This window comes from Meles meles, chromosome 6 (assembly GCF_922984935.1).
Source record: "Meles meles chromosome 6, mMelMel3.1 paternal haplotype, whole genome shotgun sequence".
Lineage (NCBI taxonomy): Eukaryota > Metazoa > Chordata > Mammalia > Carnivora > Mustelidae > Meles > Meles meles.
In genome coordinates this window covers 1,814,465-1,832,482 of record NC_060071.1, presented here as the reverse complement: position 1 = coordinate 1,832,482, position 18,018 = coordinate 1,814,465, and the positions used below count along the sequence as shown (strand labels likewise).

Below are 18,018 nucleotides of genomic sequence, written 5' to 3'. Positions count from 1 at the left end.
GGGGCGCCCTCCCACATACCGCGACCGCTCGCCGCCGCCCGACCTGAGCCCGGGGGCCGGCTGACTTCCGGACCACACGGGAGAGCGCGTGGTTTCTGAGACTCCTCTCAGGGGCTCCTGAAAGGACACACGCTATTCCGGACAACCGCCAGCGAAGAAGTCACCGAGGGCTCATCCTTAGTGTCCCGAGTGTGCGGGAAGGGTAACGGCAGGCCGTGGTCTTACCAGGGGCCCAGGACAGACGGAGGTGAGAGCGGCTCTGCGCGCAGACTTGCAGGCCACGGGGAATCCCGTCCCCTGGGACGCGAAGGAGGGCACCGCCAGCAGGTCACGAACATCACCACCGTTGCTTATGGACCTCCCGTTGCTCTGAGGATTTCGGGCGACTTTAAACGTGCATGCTGTATGACATGGGAAGCAAAATGGTCCATTCCGGGAAAAATGGCAGGAGAAACAAGGAGCGGTCGGGTATGTTGTCAAGAAGCAGAACCCATGCCCGTCAGGGCACAGGTGCGAATGAGAAGCATCCACCCGACCCCTGTGCCGAGCAGCTAGTACAGAGAAGGCAGCGGCCCGCGAACAGGTAAGATACCTGAAAGGAACAAATCCGGGCGATCCACTCCAAGTCCCCGGAGTCCCAGGTCGAGCGTGCAATGACAGATGGCGAGCCAGTGGGGCGTGGGGTTGAGCGGCCGTCACCCACACTCTAGAGGCCACCAGGCCACCAGCCCAGCTCGGAGGCCACTCCCCCTCCGGCTTAAGATATGCGGCCTAGGTTTCCAGAGGTGGCCACTCCATCTACGTTCTCCAAAGTCATTCCCTAAATGAAAAAATCAGATCCGAAGGCGACTCACTTGAGACGTGTATGCGTAAGCCCTCACTGAAGGTGCCAGCTCCTGTTGCCACACGCGGGGCCCTGTGGTCTGGCCTCCCGGGAAGTATCTCCTTCAGTTCCCGCTGTAGCCATGTGAGGGAGGTTACAGGATCACACCCCCAAGCCCTGCTTCTCAGTCAGCTAAGGAAACTGAAGCTAGACAGGCCAGTCACTGCCTCCCTGTGGACGCCTCCCTTTCATACACTGCACTGCCCACAGCTCCGAGCTCCTGCTGTCCTGCTCGTGCGACAGCAAACACCTCCGAATGAGCCAACTAGACCTGGCTGATCCCCTGACTCTACGTCAGCTGTGGGGATGGGGAAGAGGCAGAACACCGCAGCATAAAGAAGACACCAAGGCCATAAACTTCTTGCAATTCCATAGGGTTTTTCCTTCTGTCCAACTGCGTTCTGCTCCTTGATGAGAAGCTAGCGAACAGTGCGTTCCTGTACCACCCAGAACCGTGTTTCTGCTTCCTGGCACACCCCCGAACTCCGGCACGATTTCTAAACATAAAGAGTGATCATCAGGCTGAAACCCAGACTACTCTGCACCGTCGGGAGGATCGTCGCATAGAGAGCAAAGTCCCGACAAAAGTGCCGGCCAGTCCTTCCCGTGCTGCACCACCACTGCCCTTCAAGGGGCTCCGAGACAACAAAGCGCTCCGTGGCCCCTAAACGTCAAAGATGGCTCGCTTCACCGTCTAGCGGTCACTACAGACAGAACCCAACACTCGGAACACTGCTTGGCCCCCTCTGTGTTTGTAAAAATGTTGTAAGGACTTTTATAAATGGCCTAAAAATCACTTTACCTAAAACCGGAAGAAATATACCTAACCTTCACCAAGATTTTTCAAGAAACATTTTTGCTTCCTTTCCTCTTCCTTTGTGGACTTAAGTCTGATGCAAGAGCCAATTTTTGTGCTCCAGACAAGTAAGAGTTTTGTGTCATCGAGAAATGTCATGTTTAATGTAACTTCACTACCTACATTCAAATCCAATGACCTAGAAAATACAAGAGCACCTGCGGCTGCCGAGACTCGGAAGCGGGGCTGGTGTTCACAGGAGGCCCAGAACGAGAGTGCAGGCCAGCTGAGGATTTCTGTTCTGCCACCAGGGAAATGGCTCCTGCCCGACCAGCCTGAAGATACCTTACTTCATGGTCTCCAAACTTAGTCCCAAAGCCTTTAAAATCCACTCCTCTGAGGATGAATATACTACTTAGTGTTCCTCTTCTTGAAGAAGAAACAGAAGTTCAGTAGTAACAATATTTTCCTAGTGTCCCACACCAAATGATAATGTCTGCCTTCCAGATTACAGGCCCTGAGGCACAGAAAGGTTTTAAATCACTTGCTCAAAAAAACATGCTGTGACAAGGGACAGAGTTGGGACCCTACCCTGCACGGCCTGAGTCCCCACCGCGTCACATGGCCTTCCACAGCCCAGCTGCTCAAGGGTAAGGCGCACCGCAAAGGACGGCAGCACAAGTCAGGACGCAGTGCCACGGGACGACACCCAGTCACAGACGTGCGAGCAGATCAGTGACAGGGTGACATGGCGGGGACAGGATGAGCAGGGCAGAGGCGAGGCTCTACGGGGCCACGTGCAGGCACTTCCTGGCCAGCACAGTTCACTCGTTTCTTAGCACCGTCCTCTACCTGCGCAGCACCAGACGAACACAGAACGCGGAGTGGGGCGCAGAGACGTGCAAGGAGCACCAGCGCCCGGGACCCACCGACCACCGCCCAACTTCCCTTCTCAACCCTCCACGGCTGCAGAAGCTTCTCTTCCCTGCCGGGTGTCCTTTCTGCCCAACCTCATCTTAAAAATCAACACTTCATTAATAGGTTCTGCAGGCTCCCCGCACCTCGAGTTTCATTTTGGGCACTATCTGGAGAGAGGGGAGGGAAGCGTGCCGGGGGTGCCGTGAACAGAACAGCAGCCCCCGGTTCTGCCCGTGAGGCGCCACGTGGCTCCAACTGGAGAGTTGAAGCTCACACTGCAGGCCTTAGTCACCACCACACGAGTAGATTCTAAGAGCTTTCCTTCAGAGCTACTGAAGGATCAGGAACGAGACGACCCTGGATAGCCTCACACAGGAACCTTGGCTTTTCCGCGGCCACATACCCTTTATCTCAGCCCTGTGCCCTCTGACCACTTTCACGAGAACAGCCCACGCTCGGGGCGCACTCCTCACAGGCTTCCTGAAGGCCTTCTCACTCACCGATCCTAAAGACTGTCAACCCTGACTTTCCTTCCACTACGACATTTGCAATGTGAAAGAGAAAGTAAATCCATCTTCCAAAATACCATTCATTCCATTCCATGTGTCCCTGAACAGTCAGTAAGATTGTGTCAGGGTTTGCCTGTATGCCCATCACTTTGCTCACATCAATGTCTTGTGTTTTAATCACCTCATCTATATGAACCACGGGTTCTTCTTTTTTTTTTTTTTTTTTTTTTTATTTATTTGACAGAGAGAAACCAGAAGTAGGCAGAGAGGCAGGCAGAGAGAGAGGAGGAAGCAGGCTCCCCACTGATCAGAGAGCCTGATGCGGGGCTCGATCCCAGGACCCTGGGATCATGACCTGAGCCGAAGGCAGAGGCTTTAACCTACTGAGCCACCCAGGCGCCCCGAACCATGGGTTCTTCTAAGGTGGGAAGCCATTCAAGAGTCTGACTCCTGTACAAAACAAAAACAAACAAAAAATAAACAGAACAAAAATAAAAACACAACCAGGGCAGGTGAGTGGGCAAAAAAACAGCTCCCACCCTTGCTGGCCTCAAGTTGATTACTAAGGCAGTAACTTTTACTAAAAGAAAAAGAATTTTTTTCTTCAACACGTACTTAAGATTATCAAAGCACTTTTAAAACATAAAAAGCTGGCAAGTTTAAAAGACTTCCAAACTGCATCTAGGGAACAGGAGTTTATTTATTTGGAAGTATATGCTCTCTCTGATTCAATAGAACTATTTAAAAATTATGACATTTAACGATAACTTAAATTATGAAATTATTCCCAAGAGCAATTTCCTACATTAATATGTAACATCATATTCCCAAAATACATTTTTACGGTTATCTGGTAAACATAGTAATATAAAACGGCTGAAACCAACTACAAGACAAACCGCAATCTTAAGAATTATAACCTTTTGCTTCACTGTAAGATTAGCAGTGCAAATTCCAATGCTTAAAATAATTCTGGAAAAAAAGAAGTATGTTCACTAATGATACTTAGCTACGGTTTTTCTCAAAAATATTTTATAAAAATCTACCACCCACTCCACCCTCCGTACCCTACCCACCAGAAAAAACAGACCCTAGGAAACGTGTCGTCATGCGGACTTAAGTGTCTCTTCACTTAGATTTAACTACCCCCAGCGACCGAGGGCTACGCGTTACGTCTACTCACACAGTTGAGGTTGATGGGCAAACAGCTGTCCTGTATCTTGAGACACACATTAGCCTCCTGCCTTCCCTAGCCTCATAAGCAGCTACTTAAAGTTTGAGATTTATGCAAGAAAACATTGTAAAGCCTTCAGTGTTTTACCGCAGCAGACTTCAGATTCATTCCTGTAACACATTTAACATGAAACAGAGTTGAGACAGTTAAAATTGACGTGGACGTTTTAATTGTCTAAAATGTTAAGGAGTGCTTTCACTATTATAGCTACATAAAGAGGGCTGTTGAGATAAAATTAAGAAATAAAAACATTTCACTTGCTATTTGACACGCATGTATAATACAGCAATACGTAACTTTACCAGATAGATTCTTCTTCACCTGGCCCCAGGCGAGGTGAGCAAGAATTATTTTTTATATAGCCATTCATACCCAAAATAAGCAAAACTAGGTCTTTTTCCGCCTCTCTAAAGTTTAATTTATTTAGCATGAACAGCCAGAACTAAAGAACAAGAGTTGCAACCAGACAGTCAATGGGAATGACTTCAATGGCCCCAACAATATCCCTTGGGACCCTCCTGGGTAGGCAGAATGAGATCCTTGGTCCTGTTCCGACAGAAGTAAGAGCCAGGTTTTCCGACATTTACTATGAACGTTTACAGCACATTTACCCACAGACTCACATTTCTGTAGTACCATTACGGCTACAGACTCATCAAGGGTCAGAGGGTGTGTCTGGAAAGCAGAACTGCATGGGACCACAATGTCCTGGGATACGCAGTAACTACTTCCCCTCCACGTGCCACATGGGCCTCCAATTTCTACAAAAAGTTGTAGGAAATGCTTTCGCACTTCACAGAGTAAACTTACTATTTACAATAGCAACAGGATTTAGAAATACCATGAGAAGTACATCCCAATTCTTAAATTTCACTGACTTTTAAAGTATGAGTTAACACTGAAATGAGCTACTGTACGTTTGTTTTGCTGTAAAAGAGGCATGTTTATATTCTCCTTATACTGTGCGCAGAAATGACTTAGGAAGTAGTTCAAGCCTCATGAAAGCTGTGACTTGACGGAGTACCTTTCACGAGAGCTGAAGCGTGTGTTCCAGAGCGCCCCCCTGCTGCGGCAGAACTTAGGCGTCCTGAGGGAGCCTACCGTCAAAGACAGCCGCTAACAAGGAGGGAGCAAATCTCAGGCTGTACCACCGGGGTCTGCTTGCTGCACGGTGACAGTGATAAATGTCTCACGGCGGAGCACGGTGCAGGAGGCCCCGTCCTGACGGACTGACATGCACGCTTACTCCTCATTCCACCCTAAGAGGTGGGCGCAGAGATTACCAACCCTGTATAGATTATGCAACACGAGGAGTCTGGAGACGCTAGGAACTTGTTTAAGACCACAGAGCTAAGAGGCAGAGACAGGCCTTGCATCCAGATGTACTGGTCTCCGAAGCCGGGCTTCAGGTATCAGCTAGGATCACGGCAACGGCAGTCCCGTGTCCTGATGGGCCACACCGAGAACAGGCACCCGGACGTGGCTCCCCATGGGAAGGGTGGCACTAATGAATGAACGCCTCCGTGCACCCAACGGGATGGCTACAAGTTCCGGAAGATCTCTCACAAGACGCGACTATGAGAAACCTAGCGAAAAGTCAAAGAGCAACGCATTCTGAAGGGCTGTTAAAGAGGGAAACAGAGCAGGCTTATCCACGTGGTACAAAGTAAAGAATCTGCAACCGTGTGTGCAAGTCTCGGAAGACGAGTTCCAGCTCAACACGAGACCCTCTTGGACGTGAAGGAACCCAACGGCTGGAGCAGACGCCCTCCAGACCACGGAGTCTGCACCGTTCCGTACTTGAACCTCAACTGCCGCCGCCATGACCAGCTCAAACACGACGACCACGGCAAGATCAAACTCGCTGTGGGTGCAGGTTTGACAGGGAATCGTGTGCACCGAGTCTCAAAGTGACTTCCCCACACACTGCTTACGATGAAAGAAACATAATAAAGCCTTAAGTGGAAGAAGCTGGCGGATACCACCTCAACCGAAAGATCAAAAGCGAGCATCACCGCTAACAGGACAGGTGGACATGCCGCTGCAGATGCAACGCACGGAGGAGCACACGTCGCCAGTGACACAACCCTGCCAACACCACAGCCCCTAAGCTGAGTCACAAGGATACGCCGGACAAGCCCAGCTGGAGGGGACTCTGTCAGTAAATGGTCACTCTTCAAACAATGCCAACGTCCTAAGAGACAAGCAAAGGGGAAAGAAACGCTCCTGACTCAGGGAGAACAGAGAAGCATGCTAACTAAACGCAGTAAGGGATTCTGGGCTGGATCCTGGACTGGAGAAAAATCAATGAAGGAAGGACATGTCGGGAAAAAGAGAGAAATCCCAAAGTGGACTGGAGTAGAGAATTCTATCAGATCAGTGTTAAATTTCCTTTACTCGGTAACTGAACTACCGCTGAAAATCCAAGACTAGCCTCGTCAGAATGCATAACTATGACGTGGTACAGGGACAGGATGCGCACTGCCTATGGCCACGCGGTTCAGAAAAAATACTACGATGAAGAGTAAAAGTGAATGTGGCAAAGGGTTAACAGTGGTCAGATCTTGCCAAGGGGTGTGTGGGAATTATCTGTATTATCAATGTAACTTTCCATAAATGTGAAAATAAAACCTGAGAAAAATAAATATTTGAAGCTGATGTTCTAAAGATTCTGAGTATCTAACAAGTGGCTCATTGTCCCAATCTGATCTCCATACACTCCAAGTCCAATCCGACAGCAATCCAAAGTCATCTGATGACCTAGGCAGTGACTTGGAACAGCGCTCGGGTTTAAAACAACAGTGTTGAGAGCTGCATGACACGTGCCGTTCCCCACGGATGACAGGTCTGACTCCGGGGATCTGAGTCCTGTGCATGTCCGCCTCCTCCCGACCCTGTCAGCCTGCTGCGGCCTCCCCAGACCACAGCGCCATCAGGGAAACAGACCTCTCCCACCCAGCGACCGCTCCTCTTCAACGGGGAACACAGCAGAAGGGATGCCTCCTCACTGAAAACTCCACGATTAGCTAACTTCTGCTTACAAAGCAGAACCCACGGAGGGGATGAGCGACCAACAACATGCCAGAAAACAGCAGAATAAAAGTCCCTCCCCAAACCCATAAAACTCGATAATGCCAATAAAACGCTGACAAAGCACACATTCACTAGAGCACCTGGCAAGACAAGCTAACAGAACGTTCATCACGGAGAAGCTAGCCAGCCCCCAAATGGGTAACACGCAAACACTGTAGTGGCGTGAAGCCATACAACAGAGAGGAAGGAGAAAAGGAAACAGCGAGAGGGCACGTGAAAAGTGAGAACGGCCCCACGCGAACACACGGCTAACACCCCGCTCGCCTTCCTCCCCGCTGTCCTGGCCTACTTCTCCCTCCACGTTCCACTTCGGTTTAGTCCTCCTCTGTCCCCTATCTCGCCTACAGTAGGGTCTTCACAAGACTCACAGCTGTGGGAGCACGGCTGACTACACACAACAATCCGCATCTTGTACCCATACTCCCTTTCCCCCCCCGCTTGTCAAGAGGCACAGAACAGCAGCCTCTCTATTCGGAGATCGTACAACAGTTCGCTTGGGAGAGGAGGGGAACGATAGCAGGCGTCTCTAGCTCACGTCTAACAAGAAGGCAGGGTCGGAGGGTAGAAAACCAGCAAATCTGGAAAGTCAAGGTGGAGCAAAGATGACCTGGGAAGAAGGGATGAATTTTAGTCTCTCACAGTCAGTAGACTTTCCATCAGGCCGGAGCGCCCTGTGCACGGTATTTACTGTTCTTTAGCTAATTCCCGATCGGCCCTGTTACAGAGCGTGGCCTTCTCTGGGGCAGGCTCCGTATCAGATTAATCTCTGTAACCCAACAGCAAACACCACCTTGTTTAAAGAAGGCACTTAACAGGCCCTTACAGATGCCTGACGGCAAAACAGGCAAAGGTATTTTATCCCAACCCCATCCCTGTGTTTGACACCTTTTTCTCACGCAGCACGTTTGGAAATCTGCACTAGCTTTCTAAACCTTCCTCTGACCTCAGTTCAAACTCAAGCCTCTGAATGCTGCAGCTTGATGCCCTTTTAATAAAAGCATCAGAATAATCCACCTTGTGAAAGATGACTAACTCAAACCTAAAATTTAAATCAATTTTGAACTCCAAATCCCTAATTTAGGAAATATGGGATGTGAGGGGACCCTGGGTGGCTCAGTCCGTTTTGGCCAGGCGACTCCTGGTTTCGGCCTGGGTCATGATCATGGGGTCACGAGTGCTCAGTGTAAAGTCTGCTTGAGATTCTCCTTCTCCGCCCACTCCCAAATAAATAAATTTTTAAAAAAAAGGCAGCACGGAATGTGTCTGTGGACATTTGTATATATGCATATGCATCCGGGAGGGCATGACGTGAGTTTTCAGGCAGCCCTTGTTTCTAAACTGACTCTGAGCCACAGCAGATATAATGCTTCGTTAGTCATCAAGTCAGTCCACAGAGCCCGCAGCTGAATCTCCAGCCACCCCTGTCATATACATATATATGCACACAGACATCAAATGTCATTAGCCTTTACCTGGAGCTTCTCCTGCAGACCCTTCTCAGACAGTACTATGCAGCTCCCAACTCTCAGAGAGGAGGTGCTGTAGAAAGAAATAAAAAAGGCTCCAAAAAGTAAAACTTAGTATGAGGTAGAAATGCTAAGGGGTAGGAGACAGAAGTACATGGTTCAACAAGCCCTTCCAAAATTCAGCTTATTCCTCCAAGCGAGTTTTAAATAAGGAATACCATTTAAGAAGAGGTTTTATAGAGAAGATCAAAGGTCGTAGCTTTTTTCGGGGAAAGGGAGAAGATAAGGACTGTAACAAAAGTGTAAAGAATAAGAGAATAACAGCTGACAATTCAGCTTTTCCTCTAGGACAAATTTTATCTTCTGGTCTGTGTAAGGTTCTTCTGTCTTCCCTCCCAAAACTATGAGACGGAGGCTGACATCTGAGTGAAGCCCTGACTGCTAGGTGTCTCCGCGCATGTGCACACAAAGGCTTGCGCTCAAACGTTCTCGGCGACCTTATTTACACCAGCAGGCGCTGGCAACGGTCCAGACAGCCGTCCAGCGGTGAGCGGACAAACTGTGACACGCGCGCACCATGGAACGCTACTGAGCAATGAACAGAAGCGAAGCACCGACGAGCGGGCCACGCGGTTGCGTCTCTGGGGCACTATGCTAAGTTCAAGAAAGACAGAGGACCACCTAGCGTGTGATCCGCATCAGAGGAAATGCTGGAAACAGCCACCAGACAGAATGGAGACCCAGGGGCCAGGGGTGGGAGAGGAGGTTAACTCCGAAGGGACACAAGGACACTCTCTGGGTAACAGAAATGCCCCATGGCATGATTGTTACGGTGGTGCTTTAAGTGCTTTAAATACTCGTTTGTCCTAACTAAAACTGCATGCCAAACATTAGCAAATGGCACTGTATGCAAACGTACATCAGTAGAGCTGATTTCATGAAATAGGACAAAAGAAACAGCCATTCTGATTTAAGACGTGAGTGAATTATAGCTATGTGAGGTACAAGATAAATATTACAAGTTCAAGTTACACCAAGAGGAGCCACAGAACTGATGAGTTCAAGTTCCTGAAAGTATTTGTGTACTACTACGCCATTATTTTATTTTTTAATATCTTGAAAAAACTTTCTAAATAATTGTCCTCATTTAGACATAAGCAGAGAAACACTTTCCCTTTCTTCCCTTCTCTCTCTATCCATTTCTTTTATCTTGCCACCAACTTAAAAACGATTTGGTACCTTGAGTAAGATCAACCCGGGCTGCTATTCGTTTGTTTTTTATTTTTATTTTAAAGTACGCTCCACACAGGGTGCCTGGCTGGCTCAGTTGGTGAGCATCTGATTCTTGATCTCAGCTCAGGGCATGAGTTCATGCCCTGTGTTGGGCTCTACGCTGGGCATGGAGCCTACTTACAAAAATAAAAATAGGAAAATAAAGTAAGCTCTATGCCCAACAAGCGTGAACTCACCACCCTGAGACTGAGAGTCACATGCTCCGCTGACGGAGCCAGCCAGGCACCCCTGGGATTGCTTTATAAATAACACACGTTATTTTACAACAAGCATAAGGCATAAATAGGAGCTTGAACAAGTTCACCATCAATTTTCAAAAGTTGGGGGAAGGGAGCTTACAATTCTAACAAATCCTACTAAACATTATTTCCTGGTCCTAGATTTTCAAGAACAACTGACATGAATTTACTGCATTTCCACAAAAGCTGCCTCCCAAATAAAGGCAATACAGCACGTTCCTTTCATCAGGAATTGCTTCTGAATGTTTACTGATTCTTCAGAAAACATAGGGAAAGCAGTTTCCTCACGCTGCCTTGCTCCTCAGTCATTAAAGTTATGTTACAAAATAATTCATGTTCCTAAAGAGTTTTCAATTTCTCAAATCAAAGCTTCCATTTACAAAAAAAAAGATATTTCTCTTGAAAAAGATCAGTGACCAGTATTCAACTATAAAACCTAAAGATACACTTATAGTAAACTAGGTTTTTGAGCCAAGAGACCTCTTCAGGAACTTAAAAGGAATTTAAAAGTATTTTTAAGAAAAATTATAATTCATTTCAAACATTTTAACTTGTTTACCACGAAGTTCCAATGCCCAAAATAATAGCTATTTTTTGAGTAGCCCTTCAACTTAAACCGTTTTTCTCCATTCTCGTAGTATGATGGTCAGACCAGTATCACCAAGATACAACACTTCCAGGCACACACCTGTCGGGAACCCACTCATCCATCTGCTGCTCTGCAGAGCTGTGCGGGATGAAACAATGGAAGACAAACCCAGCCTCAGTGAGTTAGGTGGGCTTCTTTCTCCCGCAATTCTTACCACTTACAAATCTGAATAAATTGTTACTATCCATCTAATAAAAAATGTTACTACTGAATAACTGATATTTTATTTTATTTTATTTTAAAGTCTGTATTTATTTATTTGACAGAGAGTGTGAGTGAGCACAAGCAGGGGGAGCAGCAGTGGGAGAGGGAGGAGCAGACTCCCCGCTGAGCAGAGAGCCCCCTCGGGGACTGGATCCCAGCACCCCGGGATCATGACCTGGGCCAAAAGCAGACGCTCAACTGACTGAGCCACCCAGGTGCCCCTGAATAATGGATATTTTAAATACTATTTTTAGTTTATTATATTGTTCATAGAGAATACAGGATGGAATTTTTTTTAATTTCCAGCAATCATGAAATCTTTTTTTCGACAAAGCCTTTCATTAATCCCAGTTAACAATTACCTTGCACATAAACACTATCTCTTGCAAGTGGGGTGAACTATGGAGAAAAGTACATACAAAAACAGCACTGCTAAGAAACACAGCACGTGTTAATACATAAGTCACCTTCCCTCTCCAAGTTAAAGCCTATAGTTAATCTGGCCCACAGCGATTTGGTCACACGAAACGTTAGAAGCCGTCTGTCTTTCCGCTTTGTTTCTAACACGTGACACAGCCGCATTAAGCAGGTACTCCAGGCCCTCAAATGTCCACGTAACGCATCCACGTGGGACTTGCACTCATCCACACCACAAGAACCAACCCTGAGCCTCTTACAGACCCATCAGAGGAAATTCAATCCCCAGGTAAAAACCAAATTACCAGTCTTTTTCATCTTAATGCTCGGGATCAATCAGAGAATGGCTGAACAGTGTAGAACACACCGAACCGATCTGAATTAGCAACTCTTTCTCCTTGGAGGCCATTAAACAGTCAGCACATTAGTCTACAGCGACCTACACACAGTCCACCCGATGAGCAGTCTGTGTGTAAGGCTTCCTACCTTCTCTCCCTTCTCTGCGGGGCACCGACGGCGCCCAGGGCTCACTGTACACAAGCACGGTCCGCATACCAGTCTCTTGCCCACACCATTAAAATACGCACACGTATACCCACACCACCTCTGCTGCCAAAGGAAGTACCAGTGACTTGACTGACTTTCAGATCTTCCTCAACTAGGAACAAAAGTAGAACAAAAGCAAAGCGTTATCAGCTTTAGAGCTACTAAGAAGTGATCGACCCCAGAACACCCCCAGAACACGCTTCGACCGTGGTCTCCGCATCTCGTAGAGATCGTCTTGATAACCCAAGTTCCTATGTTCGTGATATCGACTTGGAAATGTTAGGCAGGCCTGAATCCGTCATCCCAAGGCCAGACCTTGCGGTTTCTGGTGTGGTTATAAAACACAAAATAAACTGCTCGCCACCAGAGTCTGAAGCCATCGAGCATCCAGCCAAGAACTGTTTCTACTTCATCAACGATGGGTCCTGTAACAGCTCCTTGGTCTTAGATCTTAAAAAGTCCAACTGATTCCAGTGCTGGCCTCAATACACCACTAGGAAGTTAGAGTCCCCATGACCTGGCTTTAAGTCAGCCCAAAGCAAAGACCCAAGGAGAGTAGGATTCAAAATTTCTAGAGAAAAGCAGGTTTGAAGAATTCTCCTGATCTCCAAACACGATTTCTCTATAAAACCTTTCCGTCCGTGCTTCTCAAATACATGGATGACAGCATCAGAAAACACCACACGGAAAGCTGGGACCCGTTTCTCAGCAGACGCTGACGAACAGACCAAGGGGACTGATGACCAATCAGCAACCCTCGGTGCTATTTTTCTCTGAAATATTTCACTCTTGATTCTCTTAAGAAATTAAGACAGCATTACAAAACAGTAACATTAAAAATTTTACCTAAATGAAACTCATCTGGTGAAAACAATCAGACAAGAGGTGCTCATAACCATTTCCTTCAAAGAGGTATTTAATTATTCCGAGAAAACAAAGTTATAGAAGGGTGAAGTACGGCTTAGGGTTCAGGCACACACAGACCAGCAAATGAATGGGCAGATCCTCAGAGATGCCGGTGCCGCTCCCCCTTACCCTCCACGCAGCCTCTAGTTTCCCGTGCACCCCCTCACCTCACTGTTAGAAACCCCCAATCACCCCCAGAGGTTTACTATACACACTCTACTGACTAAAAAGACAAGACCAGTGAACCCTTACTTTGGAATTATTTGCTTTGATGACTTTCTCTTCCTTCGACTTGCCAAACAGGATCACGCCTGTTACAGACTTCTCCACTGAGGAAAAACCCAGATTGTGTGATCCAACAAGACACAAGACTTTGCTGGAAAACATGTACCTGAGAGGCGTGCAGGACAGGGGCAGACATGTCAGGCGGCCTCACATTTCTGTACTGCTTCCCCACGCGTGACCCTGTATTTTGTGGGGCCGAAAGGGCTGCTATTTCTGAACTATTCCAGAGACTCGGAAGGGCAATTAAAAATCTTCACAAACGGGGATGCCAGTTTCACGTGCTTGAACAGTGCCATGGCTCCGGGAACCGGGTCTCAAAATCCCTGCACCTGTCACCTGCCTCTTCGTGCGAGGCTTCGGTCTCACAGCTCTCACTAGGAGCTCGGAGCAAGTGTCTCCCAAAGAGGACTCTGGCCCAGACCCTTCTCCAGAGCTCTGCGTTCGCTAACCCAACACCGGACGTCTTCCCAGCTCTGCCAGGAAAACAGTGGCGGGGCACCCGTGGGGCGGGGTGGACGAAGAGAAGCTGGAAGCCACGCCAGAAGACCAGGACGGGCCACAAACAGAAGTGAGAGGGTCCGTGATAAGTGCCTTCCCCGTATGTCCCTCTAACCCTCACAATACCCTCCCAGGCAGGAGCTCTCACTCCTCCATCGCAGAGATGAGGAAACGGAGCCTGAGGGAGACTAGGGAAGCCGCTCGGGGCAAACTGCCAGCAGGCAGGAAAGCAAGGACCCCAACCCAGTGAGTCGGACTCCAAATCCCAAGCACCTGCACGTGCCAAAACCCCAAGAAGAGAAGCGACGCAGACCCCGACAGGCGAACTGTGCTCTCTGGTCAATTCAAGAGGCATCTCCTGAGCACCGAAAGTATGTGCCAGACACTGCGCGCGTGTGTGCACGCACACACACACACACACACAATTATCTGGATTCAAATCCCTGCTTGACCCCTTATTAGCTCTGCAACCTGAGTGTGCCTGCAGCTTACACCAGTGAGTCAGGAAAGTGTGCGGATATTTATACACACACAAATGCAGACAGAAAGAACAGACCGAAAAAGGAATATGATAAACAAATAGGACAAAGCATCAGGACTGAGAATCTGGGAAAAAGAAACAGGAGCTCCTTGTACTATTCAAGCAACTTCTATGTTAAATCTGGAATTCAATCAAAGCACAAAGTCACGGAAAAACTCACGGCAGCATCAAACCGTAACCGTCCGTGACCCGCTCTGGGGTAGCAGCTGCTCAGGTTTATGAGCTGCGTACACACGGCTGCCCGGGGCCCAGATTAGCAACGAAGAAAGTGGTTGAAGACGGACCCGCAGCCAAAGGAAGGAAGAAACAAGAGACGAGGGGTTGATAAAGCTTCAGACTGAGTGGTGGGGAAAAAGGAGAGCTGGAAGGGACAGGAGGCTCCAGCCAGAGACCGACACTCGCATCCCATGTGTTGGGGGAGGGGTCTGCAGTTGTCCGAGAAGTATGAATCCCCCACGGGGAGATACCGCTCCCTATCTCACAGACACTGACCGCACCAAGTGCTGCTGAGGACATAAATGATTGTGGGAGCTTAGGAAAACACTTGCCATTTCCTACACAGTTACACTCGCAGTTATCAATGATTGAGTAATTCCACTTCTGGGTGTCTGTGCAGGAGAAACGAAAACGGACGCCACCCAAAAGCTCACACATACATGTTCACAGCAGCACGAGGACGAGCCTAAAGCTACAAACAACCCATGCTGCACCCCCGGCAGGCGGAGCAGGAACTGTGGTTTATACATGTACACGATGAACGCAGACTGGCAACAAAAAGGGACAAGTCAAGACTATTTAATGGGGGACAGGGCAGTCTTTTCAAGCACCAGCGGTAGGAAAACTGGATCTCCACATGCCAAGGAATGAAGTTTACTTTATACCACGTACAGAAATTAACTTAAGATGGATCAAAGACCTAAGCACATAAACTAAAAAACTCCTGTAAGAAAACACAAGGCTAAAGATTGGACACTCGATTTGGCAATGACTTCTTAGATAGGACACCAAAAACACGGGTAACAATAGATAATTTGAGTATTATCAAAATAAAAAATTTTATCCATCAAAGGACACACTCAACAGAGTAGAATGCCAACCCACAGAAAGGGAGAAAAACTATGTGCAAGTGCTACTATCGGGTAAGGAATTAATATGCAGAAAATAGAAAGTACTCCTACAACGCAACGACAAAAAATTCAGCCCAGTAACCGGCAAAGAACTTGGACAGACGTATCCCCAAAGAAGACATACCAGTGTATGACCAATAAGCACCTGAAAAGACACTCAACATCACTGATCATTAGAAAATACAAATCACAACCACAATGAGATACCACTCCATGCCATCTGGACAGCTATCTTCAAAAAGACAGAGGAGGGGCACCTGGGGGGCTCAGTGGGTTAAGCCCCTGCCTTTGGCTCAGGTCATGATCTCAGGGTCCCGGGATCGAGCCCCGCATCAGGCTCTCTGCGCGGCAGGGAGCCTGCTTCTCCCTCTCTCTCTGCCTGCTGCTCTGCCTACTTGGGATCTCTCTCTATGTGCAACAAATAAATAAAAAATCTTAAAAAAAAAACAAAAAAAAAAAAAACAAAGAAAAAAGAGGAGTGTTGGGGAGGACATGGAGGAACTGGAACGCTTGTGCACTCGTGGCAGGCATGTAAAGTGGTACAGCCTCTATGGTGGGTCCTCGGAAAGTTAAATGTAGAATTACCACAGGATCCACAACTCCAGTCCTGGGAATACAACCGGAAGCCGGGAAAGCAGGCACGTGAACAGCTGTTTGACCTCAGAGCTTACAGCAGCATTACTCACACAAGAGCCAAAAGGGAGCAACCCCCCGAATGTCTGCAGACAGACGAATGGCTCGAAAGAGCAGGAGGCAGATACTCACAATAGAGTATTACTCAGTCTTCAGTAGGAGTCAAATTCTCACACACGCCGTAAGATGAGTGAAGCTTGAAAATCTCACGCCAAGTGAAACAAGTCAGACACAAAAGGACAAATTCTGTAAGATTCCACTTATCCAAAGAAGGTCAGGAGCACCTGGGCTGGCTCAGTCGGCAGAACATGTGACTCTGACTCTTGGGGTCATCGTATTCAAGCCCCACACTGGGCGTAGAGCTTATTTTAAAAAAAGAACCACTAAAAAGAGAGAACTTCAAATAGTGAAATTCACAGACACAAAGCAGAATAGTAATTCCTGAGCAGCAGGGGTAGGGAGTTACGGTTTACGGGCACAGAGTTTCAAGATAATGAGAAAAGTTCTAGAGATGGACAGCAGTGATGGCTGCCAATCAGTGTACATGCATTTAATACCAATCAACTCTACACTTACATATAATTTTAATGGCATATATATATACATACACACACACACATACGTGTATGTATATACACACACATATATTTTAAAGATTTTATTTGTCTATTTATTCGTCAGAGAGAAAGAGAGAGCAAGACAAGCAGGGGGAGTGGCAGGCAGGAGAGGCAGATTCCCCACCAAGCAGAGAGCCTGCCGTGGGACTCAATCCCTGGACCCTGGATTCGTGACCTGAGCCGAAGGCAGCGGCTTAACCGAATGAGCCACCCAGGTATCCGTAAATGGTATATTTTTACGTGTATTTTACCACAACAAAAAATAAAAAAGAGATAAAATAAAAGAAGAAAAATGGACCAAGCTAATGACAGATGTTGCAAGAGGGACGCTGGGGACAGCAGGCAAACTGGAAACATGTCGAATCCGTGACTCCATTCACACGTGGAGAAAGAACAAATCTACAGGACAGAGAACAGGTGTACTGTCCCGAGGACTGGCACTGGGAATGGGACATGTTTACAAAGAGGCTTGAGAGATCTTTCTGGGCTGAAGGAAATGTTCTAAGTGGAGTCTGGTAGTAATTACACAACTTTGTGAATTTATTTAAAATTACTGAATTGAGGGGCGCCTGGGTGGCTCAGTGGGTTAAAGCCTCTGCCTTCGGCTCAGGTCATGATCTCAGGGTCCTGGGATTGAGCCCCGCATCAGGCTTTCTGCTTGGCAGGGAGCCTGCTTCCTCCTCTCTCTCTCTTTGCCTGCCTCTCTCCCTACTTGTGATCTCTATCTGTCAAATAAATAAATAAAAAAAAAAATTACTGAATTGAACACTTACTAAATGGGTGAATTTTATGGTATATAAATTAGAATCATTAAAAAAAAACTACCATACTTTCTTGTGTGGATACAGATAAACTAGCGTTTACACAAACTGGCTCACCCTTCTGGTGAGAATATAGAGTGGTTCAACTGTTCTCTAGAACAAGTTTAAAAGACTGAAATATAGTCTTCCACCCAGAATTCCTCTTCTTTGAATCTACCCTAAGAACATCATCACGGCACACGGTTCTGACAATAAAAAGATCAGTCCCAAAGTAAAACCTCGGGCTGGTGGAACGGACTCTGGAGCTTCCTGGGGCAGCACTGCAGGGCCATCAGCCCCGACGCCGTCATCCGCCGGCCTCTCGCGAGCCGCGCTCCGGCCGCAGGGCCCGTTTCCAACTGAC

The 18,018-nt window shown here is 47.6% G+C and overlaps 1 protein-coding gene across 5 annotated transcripts in view; it reads right to left on the bottom strand.

The window, feature by feature from the left end:
• ZFAND6 (zinc finger AN1-type containing 6) overlaps nucleotides 1-18,018 on the bottom strand; it is a 67,211-nt gene that overhangs the window by 27,845 nt on the left and 21,348 nt on the right. Inside the window, exon 2 of one of the 5 annotated variants that reach the window (XM_046007573.1) lies at nucleotides 4,290-4,450. The exons of 3 other annotated variants lie outside the window; for them this stretch is intronic. The gene's annotated coding sequence lies outside the window, so the exon portion shown is untranslated. Of the gene's footprint in view, nucleotides 1-4,289; nucleotides 4,451-8,905; nucleotides 8,973-18,018 lie in introns of all 5 variants that reach the window. One more of the 5 variants, XM_046007574.1, reaches the window with a different exon arrangement.